Source organism: Paramisgurnus dabryanus, chromosome 8 (assembly GCF_030506205.2).
Source record: "Paramisgurnus dabryanus chromosome 8, PD_genome_1.1, whole genome shotgun sequence".
Classification (NCBI taxonomy): Eukaryota; Metazoa; Chordata; class Actinopteri; order Cypriniformes; family Cobitidae; genus Paramisgurnus; species Paramisgurnus dabryanus.
This window is the reverse complement of record NC_133344.1, coordinates 21763408-21771403: the sequence shown is the minus strand read 5'-3', so window position 1 is coordinate 21771403 and position 7996 is coordinate 21763408. Positions and strand designations below refer to the sequence as shown.

The 7996-nt window shown below is 35.2% G+C and overlaps 1 long non-coding RNA gene across 1 annotated transcript; it reads right to left on the bottom strand.

Annotated features, from left to right (window-relative positions):
* Nucleotides 1-320: 320 nt before the first annotated feature.
* On the bottom strand, nt 321-1042 carry LOC135770987 (uncharacterized). Its single transcript, XR_010542821.2, has 2 exons — nt 888-1042; nt 321-704 (listed from the first exon to the last, which is right to left on the bottom strand). It is a non-coding gene; the product is annotated as an uncharacterized lncRNA (long non-coding RNA).
* Nucleotides 1043-7996: the final 6954 nt, after the last annotated feature.

Genomic DNA, 7996 nt, shown 5'->3' with positions numbered 1-7996 from the left:
ACTTTTTAAATTCATCAAAAAGATGTAATTGGTGCGCTGTTATTAAGTTTTATATCCAAATGTATGGTATGGTAACAACATTACTTTGCACAAAAGCTTCTTTGTATATGGTTTTAATCAAAAAGGTTGAGACCCACCCGGACAAAATGAGCAAGCCTGAAGCACAGTCCTGTTCTACCAACATTGCAGCTTTACATTCATTGGTATAAGGTAAAACAAGTTGCTTTTCATCCATTTTCCATATAACGTTAGAGACACACGTAGGTTATTTTAGTTTAATAAGCAAACTAATTCTATTGAAAATGAAAGGTTTAGGAAATAAGCACCAGTTACATGGCTCTTTAAAAAACTTGTTTCTGATTGGTCAGTCGTGATCATTCGAGGTCTGTAATCCCCATTAATGTATTAAATCAATATTTCGTGCGATTTATTTACAGCGATAAGTCGTGTAACGTAATAAGCGGATACTGTTCATATAATTCCTTTAATGTATCCGATGAGATGCTCTTTCAGGTGTCAAAACAAAGTTTTTTTAGAATACAAAACTTTACAAAGTCATGATATTCTGTTGTCAGTTAAGGAGAGGTGTTCTTCACTCCTGTTTCTCCTCAGGCATCGTGCTGTAGCGCCCGGTGGTGTGTAAACAACAGCTGCGAGCACGACAATCACAACGATGATCAACAAACTCACTCCAACCGTAAGACCTGTGAAGGCATTTTGACGTTTAATACCTTTATGCAAAGCAGAAACGTTAACTGAAAGTTAGAAGGAATATATCAGTAAGTGAAAAACAGAGGTGGAGCGAGACACGAGTGGCAAGACTAGTCTTCTCTAGTGTTCAAATGTTTTTGACTTAAGAACCATATCGTCAACAAACCACTTTTTACCTATTTGTTGTTGCCCAATGACACTTGCGAACAGTTCCATGATCTCGTAGGGAATTCCGCGTAATGGACACTTCGAAACGTCGGGAAAACAAGCACTCGGTCGTCACATGACAGTGAAAATAGGCGTTTTTAGAGAACAGGAAAACAGGCACCAGAATCTCCACAAAAAAAAAAAAAACTGAAAAAAAGCACAAGACGCCAAATACAGACTCAGTATTTTACAATAGATGTACATAGAGACTTCATTAAAAGAGTAATTTGTAAAGGAGGTTATTTTGTCAATCTACATTTATGAAAAAAAATTATATACAAGATGAAGACATTTGTAAATATTTTTATCATCATACTCAAAATAAAAAATAATTTATTTCACATTTAATGTTTTGACTGAACTAATTTTACTTGAAACAGACAGAAAAAACATCCAAAATGCCTGTACGTTGAAAAAAAAATGACAAAGACTCCTCCCTACTATTACAAAAAGAGCAATCTTTTCCAAAGTCCATCAAGCAATATATTAGTTGGATATATTTTGTGTATTATATTCAGATTTCTCTTACTTTATTTGAAATACAAAATTTATAGGGCAGCAACAATGCATTACTTCAATTAACATCCCTTAGGATGAAATTCCATTAAAATTTTCCTCTTGGAATAACGCTCTTTCTTTCAGGAAAAACTTGTCTACATTTTACTAGTGCATTTTTTATAAAATATATATTTTTACCATTTATAAGGAAATTACAATCGTTATTATCAAGCCTATAATAAGTCATATAGCTGCTTAATAAGCCCAGAAGGAATGGCTTTGATCACTGCAGAAAATTCTTTACATTTTAGGAAAATTAAACTGGGACAAAAAGGAATTATATGAGTATATTTTTAACGATTGATCAAAGTAAATCCCTCATGTAGATTAAACCGTAATCTAACCATTTCTCCAAAAATATACTTTTACCTTAAATTGTAATCAATTCGTTATTCCACATTTTTATTCAGGTGTTCGACTTCATGCAGCTATGCGTATGACATCACAGTTCCGCGAGACTAAGTTGATAGCAAATGGCTTTTAAATCGCTCTCGCAGCATTGTGATGTCATAAACGCAATGGTCTGCGCAGAGCCGCACACAGGTTAAACACGATTCATACTTTTTGACATGAGAGAAAAATCCAACCAAAGTATAAAAATAACCATATTTGCAAGTTTTTCCATATTTAAACGTATTTGTTAAGCTTATTTTTATATAATGATGGTCACCAGAAAACAGCTTACGTGTATGGAAAACCCCTGTTTATAATTTGGTTTAATTATTCAGCAAATCCTACAAAGTAAACTCCCTTACCATGACTGCTGTTAAATAAAAAATCATTAGAAACTCAAAGACGGCACCGATAGATGGCACTACAGTGCGCATGTGTGCTTGTGAATTTGATTGACTGATAGCTTGCAGAAACTCAGCAAGAGGCTTCCACAGGAGGACCCATCATTTTAGGGTTCAAATATATTAAATAGACATTATTTTGTTATTTTATTCCACCTCTATTTTGCACAGGGAACGATATATGTGCAATATATAAATTATTTAATTATATTACTACACAGTAGGTTGCATCTTTATTCAGGGGATATATAGAGGGCAAAGTAATTTTTACCAATCTGCCTGGATTCCATCTTCATACTCTAACTGGATGCTCAGATATGCACAAAAAATGGATTGACGGATTCACACAGGCAACACTGTAAGCTATAGACAATATTATAGAGCGGTCACACCTATTTACTGCTTAAATTAAATGTGACAGTGAGGGATGCAAATGAGATAAATGTTGTCATACTAAAGGAGTAAAGAGCTAAATGTGTACAGAAGAATGTGTAGAGTGCAGATACTTAATAAAGGTTTGATTATACTGAATTTTTTCCCCACCAGATGGCGTCACTTCCCAGATGATGATAGTGCAACAGTTGTGAAACACTCTGGCCTTCATGTGAAATAACAAATCTCATTAATTTATGCACAATTTATGCTCCCAGGAACACAACACAACATGTTTGATAAGATATATACTGTTAAACTAGCCAGTAATGAATGCCACTATCTGCTGTGTTGGTCAGTATACCTACACATCCGTATGTAGATAAGATGGGTTAAAGTTATAGTCAGTGTAAGTTCTGAACCTTGGGAAAACAAAACAATTATACTAACAGGGTATTGAGAATGGATGGGAAAAGGAGATGGAAGGGACTGTGTGTGTGTTTGTTGAGATAAGGAAGCATTCAATGTGCACAAAATGAGTTCATTAGGCAGTAGGCTGCGATGAAGAAACCCAGTTGCATTTGATAAAGCGCCTGGAACTGGGGAGGAAAGAAAGGTTTCATTTCCTGTCTTCGCAAGGCAACATATCGCCCAGATCAGAAAGTGGCAGGGCAAAGAAAGGGTGACAGACAGGAGAACAGGGAGAAGGAGAGAAATGCCAGAATAAAGAGCTATAAGAAATAGTTGGTGAAGCATACGAACTGAGCAAATAAACTGTTTGCACAGTCATAAGACATCGTGCAAATGCTTAGTCAGACAACACACAGTAATTAGTTACAACCACATCAATTACATAACTTTTTTTACATTCATGCATTTGGCAGATGCTTTTATTCAAAGTGAATTACAGCAATGCACACCATTATCAGTATGTGTTTTACCTGGGGCTTGAACCTAATGACCTGTGCTAGAAACGCATTTGCACTGTCAGAAAAAAGCTGTCACCGAGGCAGTAATCTTTAAAAAGGTCTTACGATGTACCATCTAGGTACAGATGGGTATACCTTTGAGGTAATAATATGAACTCTTAAGGTGGACTTTTTGACAGCTAGGGACCAATTAATTAAGTACAGGAACCAGCTTAGATCTGATTATGTATGTTTGGATATTCTGTTTCTCATTTTGCTCTATACACCTAATTTGTTGTTTAGTCATCACACCTTTATTGCCTCTTAAACACACGCTATAACTGCCTGCACCTTTTCTGAGTTATATAATCCAACGCACCTTCAGCTTTCATATTCTGCCAACTATGGTAAGGGTCACTGAAACTCTAATCACATATGAGAATTCTGCTTGTTTTGAATGCAACTTAAAATGAGTTCCTTAAGCTCCTTTTGATCTAACACTTGTGTGCTGTCATTCCTCATTTCCAAGGTGGGTGTTTGCACGGGCGCTTCACTGAATTTCTAGTAAACAAAAAAGTTTTGTCTTCTTGAGCACAACTTGTAAGCCAGCAGCTGAGAACCACTGTTTAAATATGCATATACAAAATAAATATGCCTATATCATCATTGCACGGTTGGGTAAAATATGAATAAACTAGGGCTGGGCATAGATTAATCTAGATTAATCTCATACAAAATAAAAGTATTTTTTTGCATAATATATGAGTTTGTGATGTGTGTAAATATTATGTATATTTAAACACACACACACACACATACATATATTTACATTTAAGAAATGTTTTATTTAAATATTGTTTTTTATTTATATATAATTTAGAGTATATAAAAATATAAATATAAATATAAATATAAATATATATATATATATACACACGTAAATGTTTCTTAAATACATTCATGAATGTGTTTGTATTTTTATATACATAATAATTACACACAGCACAAACCCATATGTTATGCAAAAAATTACTTTTATTTTGTATGAGATTAATCTAGATTGATCTATGCCCAGCTCAAGAATAAACCCGAATGTTGAGTTTGAATTAACATTTTCTAGGTTCATTTAAACCATTGGTTGCTAATAAAATATGTTACATGGACAGCGGTTGTAATATTCAAAGCTAATATCAGTGTGAAAGTGACAGAAAAAACAGTAAAATAAAGAAAAGAGGAGCCGAGTAAATGAGAGAGAACAGACGGGCAGATAAAGAGAGATGGTGTGATTGGTGCACAGAGAGACAAGGAGATGTGACAGTGTGTTTAATATAGATCCTTCAATCTGATAAAACAGACAGGAGGTTCCCATCCCCACAGGAGCAGGGACTTATAGGAAATTGCAAGAATGAAAAACAGAAAGCATTTTTTTTTTCATTCTCTATAGAAGTATTCAAATATGGGTTGTGTCCAAACAGGCTTTTGGTCAGGCTGTACAACTCAATCAGTGTAACATTCAGAGACCTTGCATTGTGGTTCACATTGTGTGAACGCTGTAACTCAACACCGTGTGTATCTGAGTTCAGTTTGAGTGTTTGAACAGTCTCTAGATTCTGAGGCCCGGGGTTCACGTACAATATATAGATTAGTCCCTGATGACAGAGACTCAACATCACGTGGCTCTGTTTGCACGCACCAGAATATAAGAGACGTGGGACTCTTGGTGAAAAGTGAGTTCATCTTACCCAATATGATCAAATGTTATCATTGCAGTTAATCCATCATTATTTAATCATGCTCGCAAAAGAAGAGATCCTTTCAGCATAAAAATACAGTGCCTGGCATAGTTAACAGGACAGTAACGACAAAATTCGCAGTGGAGACAAAACATTTGTAAGATGAATATGAGGCAAAAGTAAAGAATTGTTACATTTTATTAACATTTAATTATTTTTCAACACTTACATGGTTTAACAACAAAGAACAACAACCATTCATCCTGACTAAAAAGTATTGATTATACAAATGTTTTGAAAGATAAAATATGACATTCTGTACTTTTGTCTCACTTTTCTGGACAGAGTTTATCCTAATCCCAGATGAAAATGCATCTTGTACTGACACATCTTAACATATATCAGTGTCCTTGTTGTGTCTCAAGATAAACACCTGTATTGTTTTTTGAATGGTTTGTTAGTAAAAACTACTTAAATGTCCTAATACACTCACCTAAAGGATTATTAGGAACGCCTGTTCAATTTCTCATTAATGCAATTATCTAATCAACAAATCACATGGCAGTTGCTTTAATGCAATAAGGGGTGTGGTCCTGGTCAAGACAATCTCCTGAAATCCAAACTGAATGTCAGAATGGGAAAGAAAGGTGATTTAAGCAATTTTGAGCGTGGCATGGTTTTTGGTGCCAGACGGGCCGGTCTGAGTATTTCACAATTTTACTCAGTTACTGGGATTTGCACACACAGCCATTTCTAGGGTTTACAAAGAATGGTGTGAAAAGGAAAAAACATCCAGCATGCGGCAGTCCTGTGGGTGAAAATGCCTTGTTGATGCTTGAGGTCAGAGGAGAATGGGCAGACTGATTCAAGCTGATAGAAGAGCAACTTTGACTGAAATAACCACTCGTTACAACCGAGGTATGCAGCAAAGCATTTGTGAAGCCACAACACGCACAACCTTGAGACGGATGGACTACAAAAGCAGAAGACCCACCGGGTACCACTCATCTCCACTAAAAATAGGAAAAAGAGGCTACAATTTGCAAAAGCTCATCAAAATTGGACAATTGAAGACCGGAAAAATGTTCTGGTCTGATGATGTTTTCTTGGCACACTTTAGGCCCTAAGTGCCAATTGGGCATTGTTTAAATGCCACAGCCTACCTGAGCATTGTTTCTGACCATGTCCATCCCTTTATGACCACCATCCTCTGATGGCTACTTCTAGCAGGATAATGCTTCATGTCACAAAGCTTGAATCATATCAAATTGGTTTCTTGAACATGACAATGAGTTCACTGTACTAAAATGGCCCCCACAGTCACCAGATCTCAACCCAATAGAGCATCTTTGGGATGTGGTGGAATGGGAGCTTCAGGCCCTGGATGTGCATCCCACAAATTTCCATGAACTGCAAGATGCTTTCCTATCAATATGGGCCAACATTTCTAAAGAATGCTTTCAGCACCTTGTTGAATCAATGCCGTGTAGAATTAAGACAGTTCTGAAATGGAAAGGGGGTCAAACACAGTATTAGTATGGTGTTCCTATTAATCCTTTAGGTGAGTGTATATCAGTTTTGTTTTTTGTATGGTTTGTTAATAAAAACTACTTAAATGTCCTAAAATAAAATAAGGGCTAGTCCTGGATTAATTTAAACCCTGTCCGGGAAAACCACCCCTTAATGTTGAAATGTTTCTTGACTCCATGTAATTTACTTTTGGGGGAAGCCTTATATTACTGTATATAAACTTTCGCCCCCGGTCTCCCCTAACCCAAACATTTTTTGTATTTGACCCAAACTGCATATAAATTACAACACAACAGGTTGGGTTTCTCCTCCTGTCTAAGTTAATAAAACCCAGCATTTATTGAGTGTATGCAAAATAATTTATGTACTATTTTTAAGGTAGTTTCAGGTTTTACAGTGCATATTTCATTGGTGCATGTTCAAAATAACTGCGATTGTTTGTTTTGTAATCTTTTAATAACTTTACTAACTTTCTCCACCTTTGAAATCGTTTTCCTTTTTCATCATAAATGATTCAAAAGCTCTCTCAGCTTCTACCATCTGGCTTCATTTTGATATGTATTTTTTTACAAACTAATCAAATCCTGATGGCCAAAAGTGAAGTCTCATGCTAATTTTTTTCTTGTAGTTTACTAGTCTCTTTAGGGAATAATAAGAATGAACATTGACAGCACATGTTAATACAGTAAGGAGATTTTATGTGATCCTCTAGAGAGCATCAGTGTGTGTAGTTCTCACATCTGTAAATAAGACCTTTATCTTTGTCCTGATAACAGTCCTTTAGGGGGAAATGTTGAACAAATGAGATTTTTAAGGATGGGATAACATGAAAAAGCACAAATTACCTTAGAGGACAAACAGAGATCAAATTTAATCAAATAATTTTTTAAGGTTATTTAGATTTATGCAATGTCATAATTGTCGTTTAGCTATATAATTCAAAATAATTTTCCAAATGTATGTAACGTACCATGGTTAAACTGAAGTATAGTACATATGTGATTACCATATTTTTTTAAACATGCTAATGCTTTTAGGGTACATTGGAGTACCATGTAAAAATCATATTATATAATTTAAAACTGGAGGTACATTTGGTTTGGTGTAATGACTTTGGACATCAAATATATCTGCAAATACATAATCACCCATATGAATATACATACCAATGCCACATACCAGT